General features: G+C 47.8%; 2 protein-coding genes across 2 annotated transcripts in view; one reads left to right on the forward strand and one right to left on the reverse strand.

The window, feature by feature from the left end:
* LOC143986894 (gastrula zinc finger protein XlCGF66.1-like) overlaps positions 1 to 16,064 on the reverse strand; it is a 373,036-nt gene that overhangs the window by 186,532 nt on the left and 170,440 nt on the right. The window lies entirely within an intron of this gene.
* The window catches only part of LOC143986895 (uncharacterized), a 127,759-nt gene that overhangs the window by 66,365 nt on the left and 45,330 nt on the right, over positions 1 to 16,064 (forward strand). The window lies entirely within an intron of this gene.

Genomic DNA, 16,064 nt, shown 5'->3' on the forward strand with positions numbered 1-16,064 from the left:
CACAAGCCTTGTTTGACAAAACTTTGGACTTGGCTCTCGGACTCTGCCTTGTTCTGCTTGCTCCCCATGACATTGCCCCCATACTCCACCAAGATCCAGCCGAAACATCTGTCCATTGCCAGACACTTGAGACTCCTGTGTTTCTACCTTCTAGACAGCATTACTCTATTACGTTGTCAAACACCGAAACCTACCACCCTTCTTCCACTTCTCGAGGGGGGTAAGGAGGAGGAGTCGAGTCTTGACTTGTCACCCCATAACTGCATCGAACTAATGCGGCTGGAAACCACGCATATCCCCACCATGAGTGAAATACCCCTGCAGGATCCAGGTCACCACTGAAAACTCGGTTCTCCAAACTGAAACCTTACCGCCGGTGATGTCTGCACAGGTGGCAGAGCTGCAAGCACTTACTACAGCATGTAAATTGGCAGAGGGAAAAAGAGCCAACATTCATACGGACTCAAGATATGCTTTCAGCGTTGCCCATGATTTTGGTGTTATCTGGAAGGACAGAGGGTTCCTGATGGCTGCAGGAACACCTGTGAAACATAACTCAGCCATCAAGGACTTGGACGCCCTGCTTCTCCCAACCCAAGTGACTATTCTAAAGTAAAGCACACAACAAACTAAACTCGAAGGAAGCTCGAGGCAATCTAGCCGATTCAGCTGCCAAACAGACAGCCAGTGTTCCACGGGAAGTGGACAGCAGGGTGGTAGAAGAAGACCACCCTGTGCATACCCTACAGACTCTCCCAGTGGACAGAGTTTATCTGAAATAATTACAGGAAGCAGCAAGTCCGGATGAGAAGGAAAGCTGGAAACGGAGAGGAGGAACTCTCAGAGATGGACTATTCGAGTGCAACAAGAAGCCTTGTCTACCCAGGAGTATGTACCCAGCCATGGTGCAATGGGGAAATGGAACTGCCCACTTGACAAAGACTCTTATGAACTTATGAGTTACTTCATTGACCAACAACTTCTGCAGATCATGCACTATCTGCAACAAATGTAACCCAGAACGTACAGAAAAGGCACAGAAGAAGCACCTGGCAAAAGCTCTATACCCCTTCCAGAGGATACAAATTGATCACTCCCAAATGTCAAAGGAGTGACAGATTCGAATACGCCCTAGTGGAGGTGGACATGACTGCCAGGACCACAGCTAAGGAACTACTGAGTGAGATAGTATGTAGATTTGAGGTCCCAGAGGTGATAGAGAGCGATCAGGCCCAGCCTTCACAGCAACCCTTACAAAAGATTAGGGCAGCACTGGGGGTTCAGTTGGCTCTACACACCCCTTACCACCCTCAAAGTAGCGGGAAGGTAGAAAGGATGAAAGGGACACTAGAAAAACAGGATGTTAAAGATGGCCCAAAAGACTAACATGAGTCGGCCAGACAGTTTGCCCATTGCCCTGTTCAGTGTCAGACACACACCCCGGGGGAAATATGCCCTATCCCCTTATGAAATTTAGTTTGGTTCAGCCCCCAGACTTGGCTGTCACTTTCCACAACAGTTACAGTTGCAATCTGATGTGTTGACTAATTATGTAACCGCATTATCACGAAAATTAACCCAAATGCATGTCCAGGTGTTTTCTTCCATTCCAGATCCTGAATTAGATACAGGAACATACCAACTACTGCCTGGAGATTGGGGGCTGGTAAAGAAATTTGTGAGAAAACATTCTCTTGAACCCAGATATGATGGTCCATTCCAAGTTTTGCTGACCACAGCCACCTCAGTGGAATTGGCCGGGAAGAATACCTGAATACACGCCTCCCACTGCAAGAAAGCTCCACCCCCGAGGACAAGATCCCGCCCACTTCATGACGACCATGCTGCATATCCTTTTTCTGTTTGGTCTAGGGGGGAGGCCCAGGAGGTGGTCATCACAAAACAAAAACAAAAATAATAATGATAACATAATTACATTTTGGTACAACTCTTCAGGTACACATGTGACCACCTTTACCTTTGATTACTGTGACATAGTACCTTGTCCGTTTGACTCTTTCATGGCAATGCCATTGGTACAGTGACATCCCTGATGGTAAGGATATATGTGTGTGTGTTTTACAGACAGTTACTGGGGCCAGAATTGTGGTTCCTGGGAGGGACAGTGGGTTGGAACATAGGACCAGATTAGAGGGTATCTGGACCAGTGAATGTGCCCTTGAAAAGGTGATTATGCCCCTCCATATCCTAGCAGAAGATACCCCTGATACATACACTGACCCAGCACACAGAGGAGGAAGCGAGCAGCTCTCTCCGGAAGCTTTGACCCTCATGTGTACATAGATGCTATAGGGGTCCCAAGGAGGGTCCCTGATGAATTCAAAGCCAGGGATCAGGTAAATGTTGGTTTTGAGTCTTTGATCCCCATAATAAATGTGAACAAGAATGTAGATTGGATCAATTACATAAACTACAACCAACAAAGATACGTGAATTACACTAAAGATGCCCTCCAGGGAATTGCTGACCAGTTACCCCCCCACTTCCTACATGACATTCCAGAACCGGATGGCCTTAGACATGCTGTTAGCTGAGAAAGGAAGTGTCTGTAAAATCATAGAAAAAATGGGAACCTGTTGCACCTACATTCCTGATAATACCGGCCCAAATGGTAAAGTAACTTTAGCTATAAAGAAATGAGAAGATTTGTCATTGGAGTTGAAGAAGAACTCCAGTATTACAGACCCATGGGATCAATATTTTAGCTGGATGAGTGGGTGGCAGAAGGTGCTCGCCCAGATAGGGGTAACAGTACTAATAAGCCTGGTTCTTTTACCCCCCGATTGTATGCTGTATTCTACCTTTCGTAAAGAAGTTAATGAGCAAGGCTGTAGACAACAGCCCACCTACATTTCTCCACCAAGAAGAAGAGGACCCTCTTATGATGGAGAATGACAAACCCTTCCCTCCTCTATAGTCACTCCCTGTCCATAATCTCACAGTCCTCTAGGGTTATAGGGGTAGATAGCACCTGATTGCCCTTCTCCAGCTGTATCGAGGGGGGTAGTGAACTAGTTGCTGCCCAACTCTATATACAGCTTAAAAAGAGTTGCTGAGGAGAATGGGCCAGGTGAGTAGGACCTTTAGATGAGGGACAGAAGAAAATAGCCATTTTAGGGGGGACTGTTAAGGAATCCAATGTACATAATGATAATCAGAAAATGTCTATTTGCTTATGTGTATACATGTTCCCATGCTCCTTACTTATTATGTAGCATACAGATTGACCCTGTGCTGCAGGAAGATGGCGTCTATACCCTACATCCCCCGCGTTAGAGGAATGCATTCGAGATAAGGGAACCAGCTTCAACCAAACTTCAAGCATCAAGTTTCTTCATTTCTCTTGTATTGTAACCAATGAGATGTACCTATTAGACTGACATATCAATGACGTATCTTTCTGTATAAAATATCAACACCGCCCACCAATAACGCAGAATTTAGAAGTAGCCTGAACTGAACATATCTCAGAGAGTGTTTACTTCTAATGTGCATGCACATTTATACTTTTTTAATTAGAAATAGCAGCAGATAACCAAGAACTAGTTTGTAGTTCTTATCCATTTCACACCCTCTTCACTCTCTGCTGTGTGCACCCCCAAAGACACTACCACCAACACCACCACCACCATATACCTTCCGCTTGAGTCACAGGAATTATTTTCTGATCCATCACAAGACATTTCCGATGCGCAGCCACACTTGGCATTGGATCAGGAAGAGGAGGTAGCAACAACCGCCACTCAACAGTCTGACGACAGTACCCAGATCAGCCCAAGGAGGAGGTTGGTCCCTGCTGTTGCTGTCTACTCCGAGATCTCCAATTATAGCGGTGGGGAAGGTGACATCGATGATGACGTGTCTAGTGATATCACGTGGGTGCCCACAAGAGAGGAAGAGGAGGGGAGTTCAGAGGGAGATATGGACCAGCAGATAGGGAGGAGAAGCAGGAAGAACTTAGATTGCACAGGAGGGACAAAGCAGACTGCTAATGTATCAGGAGCGAGGCATCAACCATGTATGGTCACATCTGGCTCTCCCAGAATGTCGGCACATGGCTCCGCTGTGTGGGCTTTTTTTAACGTGTCCGCTGCTGACAATAGCGTTGCCATCTGCAATCTTTGCAGTCAACGCATAAGTCGCGGTAAGCCCAACACTCACCTAGGGATGACCGCCTTAAGAAGGCACATGAGCTGCCATCACCGAGCCCAGTGGGAGCAATGGAACACACAAAGCCACACTCCAGGCTCTCACCGTCCAGCCTCGTCTTCTACTTCTCCTCTCTCCTCACAATTGTCCTCCACTCCACTTTCCATCATGCCGTCCTCACGTTTTTCTGCAAAAAGGCAGGCTTCCGTGGGCCAAATGTTCGAGCGTAAAAAAATGATGACGCCGGATAACCCTCTTGCCCAACGGTTGACGGCTAGCTTGTCAGAACTGATAGCCCGCCAACTACTGCCATATAAACTGGTGGACTCGGAGGCCTTTTGAAAATTTGTGGCCATTGGAACACCACAATGGAAGGTCCCAGGAAGGAAGTATTTTTCACAGAAGGGTATCCCAGAGCTATATGGCCATGTTCAGCGGCAAGTGAATGTATCTCTGGCACACAGTGTTGGTGCCAAGATACATCTGACCACAGACACGTGGTCTAGCAAACACGGGCAGGGAAGGTATACCCCTTTTACTGCCCACTGGGTGAACCTTCTGAGCCCCCTCCAAAGGGTGGAACAGGGGAAGGCAGGCCTTCCAGAACACTGCCTAAAACAGGATGTGGGGACTAGGTGGAATTCAACCCTAGCAATGCTGGAACGCATCCTTGAGCAGCAGAAGGCTCTCCATGCCATGGCCTGTGATCATAACATTGGCATAGAGAGACCTTTAGGCAGGGGGGACTGGGGCATAATTGGGCAGATTGTGGCAGTCCTCAAACCTTTCCTCTCTGTCACAGAACACCTAAGCCTTGAGGATGCCAGCATTGGTCATGTGCTCCCACTCTTCAACCACTTTCAGAGCAAATTGGAGCGGTTCAAGTCGGCTGAGGAACCTTTGCCTGGTGGTGGCCCTCAACCTGATGTGTTGGCTCTGCTAAACACATTTCTGATGGAGTTGGGCAGGCGCATGCAGGAGTTGACCGCCTCTTGCCCAGAACTGATGCTGGCTGCCATGTGTGACCCTCGCATCAAGGCCAAAATGGCTGTGCAGTGTAGTGTTCTGACAACATGGTGGGAGAGACTAATCGACAGGGTGCGTCAGAGGGAAAGGCAAATGGTAGGACTGGGAGAGGAGGAAAAGGGGGAAGAAGATATTGAACACCCCCTTTCCCATGCATCATCTAGTGAAGTGAGCAGAGCTCCTGCCAGTGGAGCATCTCCTGTCTTGGCTGAGGCACTTGACACCCTAATGGGAACCTCCAGCATAGTGCACCCCAAGAAACCCATATCAGCAAAGGAGGTTGTCATGTCCTATTTGTCAGCCCCACCAGTACACCCCACCACAGATCCAATGTTTTTTTGGCAGGAGAAGAGCGAGGAGTGGCCTGCCCTCACAGATGTCAAGGAGCTACTGTCCTGCCCTCCGACAAGTGTCCAGAGTGAGCGGGTGTTTTCTTTGATGGGAAACATCCTGTCACCCCAAAGATCCCAGTTGTCCCCCCAGCTAATGGAGCAGTTAGCATTTTTGAAAATCAATTTGCCAAATCTGGGGTACCCCTCCCTCACTCTGAACATTTCTTGAACTGACTGTCTGCAGCAGAGATGGCCATTTGGTCTTAGTTGGTCCCTGTCCCTCCACACAATCCCTCCCCTCGCTTCTCATCTACCCCTATTTGCTTGTGACATCATCTGGGATGGACGAGGAGAGAGGAGGGGCCGTCAGGGAGCAGCGGAGAGAGAACTTTTTACACACGTTTCCTGCGCAACTCTGCATGCTGGCTGGTAAACGCTGTGCCCCGATGTTCCACAATGTGCTCCAATATGCCCTGATGTGCTCCAATGTGCCCTGATATGCCCTGATGTTCCCCAATGTGCTCCAATATGCCCTGATATTCCCCAATGTGCTCCAATATGCCTTGATGTGCCCTGATGTGCTCCAATGTGCCCTGATGTGTCCCCACCATTCTTCTCATTTACACATATGACTACTAGAACAGATAAAAAGAAATGTAGGTAAATTGATCAAAATTGGAGCGAACAGAATCTGGAGCAGTTGCCCATGGCAACCAATCAGCTTCTCTTCAGTTCGTTCCATTAAGATTTGAAAACGAATGAGAGAAGCGGATTGTCTGCCATGCACTGCTGGTCCAGTTTTCACCTGCTCCACTTTCGATAGATTGTTTGGGGTCACCAGGGATGTGCGGAGAGCACATGCGTGGTAACACCAAACAATTTCCAGTGACCCCGCACATCCCCGGTGACCCCGTACAGTGCGGGGGATAAAAACTGGAGCAGCTGTGCTTAGCAGCCATGTGCTCATTATGAGGGGCTCCTACCATCCCTGTGCTATGCTGTGATGACTTCCTCCTGGGGCTGTACCCCTGCTGTGCTCAGTATGTCAGCACAGCACAGGGATGGTGGAAGCCCCTCATAATGAGCACAGCAGAGGTACAGTCCCAGGAGGAAGTCAGCATAGCACAGGGATGGTGGGAGACCCTCATAATAAGCATAATGAGTAGACGACAACGACTGATCTGAAATTTGTAAACAAAAGTTTGTATTTTGTACAAAATTCGGACGCATGGCAATTTGTATTTCAGATCCTCCCGAACATACGAATTTAGGGAAATTTGTACGAATTTGAGATTCGTACGAAACTAATCGCACATGTCTACCAGGAAGATCCCTCTGGGTGTTGAATTGAATGTTTCTGCAAGAAAGGGGTGATCCTATGGCTTTTGACTGAGCGAGAATCATCCAGGGAGTTCCACATTTTCACTCCTCACTAGGAGTGCACCAAATGGGTTTTTTGGTGCCGAAACTGATACCGAAACTGAAGAATACACTAGGCCGAAAACCTACACTGATACCGAAAATGACAGTTTTTAAAAAAATGTATAAAGGAGATGGTTAGAGACTGGGGACATGGTACAGGAGATGATCAGAGACTGCAGACATAGTACAGGAGATAATCAGAGACTGCAGACATAGTACAGGAGATGGTCAGAGACTGCAGACATGGTACAAGAGATGGTCAGCGACTGCAGACATGATACAAGAGATGGTCAGACACTGCAGACATGATACAGGAAATAGTCAGAGACTGCAGACATGGTACAGGAGATGATCAGAGACTGCAGTTCCTATGGACATTAGTAGATAATGGCCAATCGGCCCCCTCACCTGACCCAGCGATACCCCCAGGACAAACCACCCCCCTCCATTAGTACAGACCCTCCTGGAGAAACCAACCCCCCTCCATTAGTAAAGACCCCCCTCAGGACAAACCACCCCCTCCATAAGTAAAGACCCCCCTCAGGACAAACCACCCCCTCCATAAGTAAAGACCCCCCTCAGGACAAACCACCCCCTCCATTAGTACAGACCCTGCCAGGACAAACCAATCCCCCTCCATTAGTACAGACCCCCCCAGGACAAACCCCCCTTCCATTAGTACAGACCCCTCAGGACAAACCAACCCCCCTCCATTAGTACAGACCCCCCAGGACAAACCAATCCCCCTCCATTAGTACAGACCCCCCAGGACAAACCAATCCCCCTCCATTAGTACAGACCCCCCAGGACAAACCAATCCCCCTCCATTAGTACAGACCCCCCAGGACAAACCCCTTCCATTAGTACAGACCCTCAGGGCAAACAAATCCCCCTCCATTAGTACAGACCCCGCCCAGGACAAACCAATCCCCCTCCATTAGTACAGACCCCCCAGGACAAACCCCCCTCCATTAGCACAGACCCCCCAGGACAAACCACCCTCTATTAGTACAGACCCCCCAGGACAAACCACCCTCCATTACAGTACATAAAAACAGATGGGAGAACAGATTGCAGCAGATCGCAGCAGGCAGGAGTTAAGACAGAGAGGAGAACACATCACTGCAGGCATGGTCCGCCCCCTCAGCGAAGTCACTGCGTGGCTAGTCTCTCTCCACACAGGCAGACAGCCACTCTACTCTCCAGCTACTTCGCTTTCCTCCTCTGCAGGAGGAGGGAGGGGGGATGGGCTTTGGAAACACAGCGGCGACTGGCATGGAGAGCTGCTTCTCAAATGGACAAGGAGAGGAGGATGGAGGGGAGCACTCTGATGCTTCAGCACCCCCACCTCTGCGGCACCTGGGTCAACTGCACCCGCCTAGGATTGGCCCTGACAACACCCCCATAATGGGCGGAACCAGAGGCAGGGCCCCTGCCCAGGCCCCAGTCCATTTTCTGTGCCATTATCGGCATGACCTCTCTTTTGGCAACTTGCCGAAAAGGCCATATTCGGCCGATATGTGTTACCGGCTGAAATTTCCGTGCATCTCTACTCCTCACCATGCAGCACTAATGTGCATCCTTAAAATAAATTGCCAATTTATTATTATTTTTTATGTTCACTTACCTGATTTATGCCTGTATCTAATTTCATGTCCTCCTTTAGGGGCCTCGGCATCGAACGTCATTTCAGGCTTTGCATTGGCTCCTGGGAGATCTTTGTCAGCTTGACATGGCACTGCTCCCGTAACATTTAACATAGGCCTCTATGGAAAATCTTGATCAGCTTGACATGGCACTGCTTCCGTAACATTTTACATTGGTGTCTATTGAAAATATTGGTCAGCTTGACATGACACGGCTCCAGTATCATTCAACATTGGCATCTATGGAAAATTTTGGTCAGCTTAACATGGCACTACTCCAGTACCATAGTAAATGTTACTGGAGCTGTGCCATGTCAAGCTGACCAAGATTGCAATGCACTGCACATATGCAAGATTGGGGATGAGTCGACCCCCCCCCCCCCCCGGTTCGGTTTGCACCAGAACTTTTGAACGGATCGAAAATTTGTGCGAAATTTAGAACCCCATTGAAGTCTATGGGACTCGAACGTTCAAAATAAAAAGGCTAATTTTAATGGCTAATATGCAAGATATTGTCCTAAAAAGGGTTTGGGGATAGGCTCCTGCCCCAGGGGACATGGGTCAATGCCTAAAATGTTTTTAAAAACGGCTGTTTTTTTGGGAGCATTGATTTTAATGATGATTAAAGTGAAAAAAAAGTGAAATATTCCTTTAAATATCGTGCCCGGGGGGGTGTCTATAGTATGCCTGTGAAGTGCCACGTGTTTCCCGTGTTTAACCACTTCAGGACCGCCGTATTGCCAATGTACGTCAGCACAATGGCACAGGCAGGCACAATCACGTACATCTACGTGATTGCCTTCCAGCGGGTGGGGGGTCCGATCGGACCCCCTCCCGCTGGTTACGGCGGTCCGATTCGGTCCAGGAGCGCTCCGTGATGAGGGGATGGCCGTTGGTTTTCGGCCACCCCCTCTGGATCGCTCCTGGCCAATGAGAAGCTTCCTCCCCTGTGTATTGTTTACACAGGAAGGAGGAAGTGATGTCATTCTCCTCGGGGCGGTCTTTTTGACCGGACTACGAGGAGAAGACAGAAAGTAAGTGTGCACCAACACTACACTGACATGTAGGTACACACAGGCACACAAACCCCCCCCCGATCCCCCCCCGATCGCCCCCCGATCCCCCCCCCCTTCCCCCAGTCACAGTGTCACTGATTGCATTGATCATTTCTTTACTGATCAATGCATTCAGTGTCAGTTGTGACAGTAAAAACTGTCAGGACAGTTAGTGTTAGGTCCAGGGTAGCCCCCTATCACCCCCCAATAAAGATTTAACCCCCTGATTGCCCCTAGAGTTAACCCTTTCACCCCCTTTTGCCAGTGTCACTAAGCGATCATTTTTCTGATCGCTGCATGTGTCGCTAGGTAGCTAGTTATTTTTTTAGGTTCACCGCCAGGTTTTTATATCGCTAGGTACCCCGATATACTACCCAATAATGGTTTTAACCCCCTGATTGCCGCTAGTTAACCCTTTCACCCCCTTTTGCCAGTGTCACTAAGCGATCGTTTTTCTGATCGCTGCATTAGTGTCGCTACAGTCGCTAGGTAGCTAGTTATTTTTTTAGGTTCACCGCCAGGTTTTTATAGCGCTAGGTACCCCGATATACTACCCAATAATGGTTTTAACCCCCTGATTTCCGCTAGTTAACCCTTTCACCCCCTTTTGCCAGTGTCACTAAGCGATCATTTTTCTGAACGCTGCATCAGTGTCGCTAGTGTCGCTAGGTAGCTAGTTATTTTTTTAGGTTCACCGCCAGGTTTTTATAGCGCTAGGTACCCCGATATACTACCCAATAATGGTTTTAACCCCCTGATTGCTGCTAGTTAACCCTTTCACCCCCTTTCACCAGCGATCACAGTATAAGTGTCACTGGTGACGCTGGTTAGCCAGTTAGTTATTTAGGTTCCCCGTCAGGTTTTTATATAGCGCCAGGGACCTCCATATACTACCTAATAAAAATTTGAACCCCCTGATTGCTCCTAGTTAACCCTTTCACCACTGATCACCGTATAAGTGTTACGGGTGACTCTGGTTAGTTTGTTTTTTATAGCATCAGGGCACCCACCATTTATTACCCAATAAAGGTTTAACCCCCTGATCACCCGGCGGGTGATATCAATTAGGTTTTAGGGTCAGGGTCTGCGTCGCCCCAGGCAGCGCTAGGTTAGTGCCAGTACCGCTAACACCCACACACAAAGCATACACCTCCCATAGTGGTATAGAATCTGAACAGATCAATATCTGATCTGATCAGATCTATACTAGCGTCCCCAGCAGTTTAGGGTTCCAAAAAAACGCATTGTTAGCGGGATCAGCCCAAATACCTGCTGGCACCTGCGTTTTGCCCCTCTGCCCAGCCCACCCAAGTGCAGTATCGATCGATCACTGTCACTTACAAAACACTAAACACATAACTGCAGCGATCGCAGAGTCAGGCCTGATCCCTGCCATCGCTAACAGGTTTTTTGGTAGCATTTTATATTCAAATCCGGAAGGCAGTGCTTGGTTTTCGGGGTCCCGTACGTGGCTAGGCTCCCAAAAAGTCCCCCACATGTGGTATCCCCGTACTCGGGAGAAGCAGCAGAATTTATTTTGGGGTGTAATTTGACTTCTGCCCATAGCATGTGTGAGCAATATATCATTTAGTGACAACTTTGTGCAAAAAAAAAAAAAGTTTGTAATATTCCCGCAACTTTTGGCAAAATATAAAATATTCCATGGACTCAACATGCCTCTCAGTAAATAGCTTGGGGTGTCTACTTTCCAAAATGGGGTCATTTGGGGGGGTTTTGTGCTATTTTGGCATTTTATGGACTTCGAAACTGTGATAGGTAGTGAGGAGTTAAATCAAAAATTTGCACCCTTAGAAATCCTGAAGGTGGTGATTGGTTTTCGGGGTGCCGTGCGCGACTAGACTCCCAAAAAGTCCCACACATGTGGTATCCCCGTACTCAGGAGAAGCAGCAGAATGTATTTTGGGGTGTCATTTCACATATGCCCATAGCATGTGTGAGCAATATATCATTTAGTGACAACTTGGTGCAAAAAAAAAAAAGTTTGTAATATTCCCGCAACTTGTGGCAAAATATAAAATATTCCATGAACTCAACATGCCTCTCAGTAAATAGCTTGGGGTGTCTACTTTCCAAAATGGGGTCATTTTGGGGGGTTTTGTGCTATTTTGGCATTTTATGGCCTTCGAAACTGTGATAGGTAGTGAGGAGTTAAATCAAAAATTTGCACCCTTAGAAATCCTGAAGGTGGTGATTGGTTTTCGGGGTGCCGTGCGCGACTAGACTCCCAAAAAGTCCCACACATGTGGTATCCCCATACTCGGGAGAAGTAGCAGAATCAATTTTGGGGTGCAATTCCACATATAACCATGGCATGTGTGAGCAATATATCATTTAGTGACAACTTTTTGTAAAAAAAAATTTTTTTTTTTTTTTGTCATTATTCAATCCCTTAGAACAAAAAAGTAAATATTCAATGGGCTCAACATACCCATCAGCAATTTCCTTGGGGTGTCTACTTTCCAAAATGGGGTCATTTGGGGGGGATTTGTACTGCCCTGCCATTTTAGCACCTCAAGAAATGAGATCGGCAGTCATAAATTAAAAGCTTTGTAAATTCCAGAAAATGTACTCTAGTTTGTAGACGCTATAACTTTTGCGCAAACCAAAAAATATACGCTTATTGACATTTTTTTTACTAAAGACATGTGGCTGAATAAATTTTGCCCTCAATGTATGACTAAAATTTAGTTTATTCGATTTTTCTTATAACAAAAAGAAGAAAATATCTTTTTTTTTCAAAATTTTCGCTCTTTTTCCATTTATATCGCAAAAAAAAAAATCGCAGAGGCAATCAAATACCATCAAAAGAAAGCTCTATTTGTGGGAAGAAAAGGACGCAAATTTCGTTTGGGTGCAATATTGCATGACCGCGCAATTACCAGTTAAAGCAGCGCAGTGCGAAATTGCAAAAAGACCTCTGGTCCTTAAGGTATTTATTGGTCCGGAGCTGAAGTGGTTAAAACAGTCCCTGCACAAAATGATATTTAACGAAAAAAAGTCATTTAACCACTTCAATACAGGGCACTTAAACACCTTCCTGCCCAGACCAATTTTGAGCTTTCAGCGCTGTCGCACTTTGAATGACAATTGCGCGGTCGTGCTACACTGTACCCAAATGAAATTTTTATCATTTTTTTCCCACAAATAGAGCTTTCTTTTGGTGGTATTTGATCACCTCTACGGTTTTTATTTTTTGCGCTACAAATAAAAAAATACCGAAAATTTTGAAAAAAAAAATGTTTTTTTTTGTTTCAGTTTCAAAACTTTGTAAATAAGTATGTTTTCTCCTTCACTGATGGGCACTGATGGGGCTACACTGATGGGCACTGATAAGGTGGCACTGATGGGCACCAATGTGGCACCAATGAAGTGGCACTGATAGGCGGCACTGATAGGCGGCACTGATGGGCGACACGGATGGGCGACACGGATGGGCGACACCGATGGGCGACACGGACGGACACTGATAGGTGGCACAAATTGGCACTGATAGCTGGCACGGATGGGCGGCACGGATGGGCATGGATAGGCGGCACAGGTGGGCATGGATAGGCGGCACAGGTGGGCATAGATAGGCGGCACAGGTGGGCATAGATAGGCGGCACAGGTGGGCATAGATAGGCGGCACAGGTGGGCATGGATAGGCGGCACAGGTGGGCATGGATAGGCGGCACAGGTGGGCACTCAGGCGGCACAGGTGGGCACTCATAGGCGGCACAGGTGGGCACTTATAGGCGGCATCGGTGTTATAGTAATGGATGCCAATCAGTGCCAAACAATAATGCATGCCAATCAGTGATGCCCATTGTGGCCACTGATTGGCATCCATTATGGGCACTGATTGGCACCCATTGTGCTGACTGGCACCCTGGTGGTCTAGGGAGGATTATGTATTTTTATTACCTTTTCCCTGGTGGTCTAGTGGTGTCCCTGGTGGTCCAGTGTGGGCATCCTCGGGGGGGCTGTGCTGATAATCGATCAGCACAGACCCCCCCTGTCAGAGGAGCAGCCGATCGGCTCTCCTCTACTCGCGTCTGACAGACGCGAGTGAGGGAAAGCCGATCACCGGCTCTTCCCATTTACACTGTGATCAGCCGTGATTGGACACGGCTGATCACATGGTAAAGAGTCTCCGTCGGAGACTCTTTACCGAGATCGTAGTTGCCGGGTGTCAGACTGACACCCCGCAACAACGATCGCCGCGATGCGCGCCCCCGGGGGCGCGCAGCGGCTTATTATCCTAATCACGTCATATGACGTCGGGTTAGGATAATGAAACCACTTTGCCGCCGTCAATTTGTAATAGGGCGGGCGGCAAGTGGTTAAAACTGCTTGCGGTTTTAATGTAATATCTGGTTCCGGCAATATGGATGAAAATCATTGTGAAAAATGGCATAGGTAGCCCCCCCTGCCCATTACCAGCCCCTTTGGGTCTTGTACGGATATTAAGGGGAACCCCATACCCATATTAAAAAAGGAAAGGCGTGGGGCCCCCAGACCCTATATACTCAGAACAGGAATATACAGGCGGTGCAAACAAGACAGGGACTGTGTAGGTTTGTTGTGTTAAGTAGAATCTGTTTGTAATTTTGAACTGGTACATTTTTAAAGTGTAGTTCCAGTCAAAAAATCTATTTTTAAGCTTTTAGGAAAACATAGGGAAGGGTTATCACCCCTGTATAATTTTTTTGCCATCCGTCTTTTTTCATCTCACTTCCTGTTGTCTCCTTCCGTTTGCAAGTAGGACACGTTTGTAAGTTGGATGTTTGAAAGTAGGGGCCTGCCCTATATGCTCTGCAGAAATGTGAGCCTAAGGTGTTGGTGTTGCCACAACACTGTAAGCCCTCAAAGTGACTCTTGGTGGGCACTGGAGCACCCTGCTGTGAACGATCATATCAAGAATTGTAATTACATGCCATTGTTGAACAGTGGTAGAAAAATTGGGCCTTTGGTGGTGGTGGTGCTGGTGCCACAACACTAAAAGTCCTCACAGTTTCTCTGGGTGGGCACAGGAACGGGCCCTGCTGTGAAATATTATATCAAGAATTGTAATTACATGCCCCTGTTAAACAGGGGCTGAAAAATTGGGCCTTAGGCACTGCTTGCTGGTGCCACAACACTGCAACCTCTCCCAGATACTCTAGTTGGAGTGCAGAAATGAGCCCTGCTGCAAAGCATTGCATCAAAAATTGTATTTCATGCCCCTGTTAAACAGGGGCTGAAAAATTGGGCCTATACACTGCAACCTCTACCATATACTCTAGTTGGAGTGCAGGAATGAGCCCTGCTGCAAAGCATTGCATCAAAAATTGTAATTACATGCCCCTGTTAAACAGGGGCTGAAAACGTAGGCCTTAGGCACTGGTGCTGGTACCACGACACTGCAACCTCTTCCATTTACTCTATTTGTAGTACAGGAATGAGCCCTGCTGCAAAGCATTGCATAAAAAATTGTAATTACACGCCCCTGTTAAACAGGGGCTGAAAAATTGGGCTGGTGGCATCACCCAGAACCAAAAATGTTCTTCCAAGATATCAGTGGAGGAGGAAGAGGACAGGCAGTCAACATAACAGGACAGTCACTCAGCATCAGCACAGGCAGTCTTGAAGGGATGTGATATTTTTAAAAAAAATTATTCGGTTACATCAGCTTCAGGTGCTTGGTAGCTGGTGGTGATCCAAGACTAATTCATGCCTGTGGCCAATTATGGCTCTCCTCACTGCCGGCGCTGTGATTGGCCAAGCATGCGGGGTCACAGTGCATGCTTGGCCAATCATGAGCCAGCAATGCACTGCGAGCGCCACGCAAATTTGGCGTGAACGGCCCACAGAGTTCTGGCTTGGCCGAACGGGCGAACATGCGTTCGACTCGAACACCAACTCAATTGTAACTTACTTATTAACTTACTATTTTGTCACGGCCAGGCACAGCCGCACAGGCCGCTGTCCTCATCCCTTCCTTCCCTCATGCTGTGACACTGGAGATGGAAGATGGAAGACAGTGGGCAGAGCAATTGATTGGCATAGAGGCTGAGCATTGTGAATGATGGGGCAGGCAGGGCCACTGATTGCTAGGTGCCGGGCAGCAGGTGATTCTAACAACCTGTGCAGGAGACAGAGCACAGTGCATAGCTCTGCTGTGCTCCGAGCCCTGAGAGTCTCTTGCTGACTGATGATCCAGGATTGCTGGCTGGTGGTAACTTCTTGCTGGCCTGCCTGCCGTGGCCGTCCCTGTTAAATGCTGCCTGGAGCCATGGTCCCATTGGGTCCCATGGTAGGGCCGGCCCTGGGTTTACAGCACATACACACAGCACAAGGCCGTGTTCATACTTCGAGATGTTTCTCTGGCCGGCAGTTCCTCTGAGCTCCACAAGGTGGTGATCTCACCTCTA

This window comes from Lithobates pipiens, unplaced genomic scaffold (assembly GCF_037356315.1).
Source record: "Lithobates pipiens isolate NorthernLeopardFrog02 unplaced genomic scaffold, aLitPip1_a1.2 Scaffold_18, whole genome shotgun sequence".
In the NCBI taxonomy this organism is placed as follows: Eukaryota; Metazoa; Chordata; class Amphibia; order Anura; family Ranidae; genus Lithobates; species Lithobates pipiens.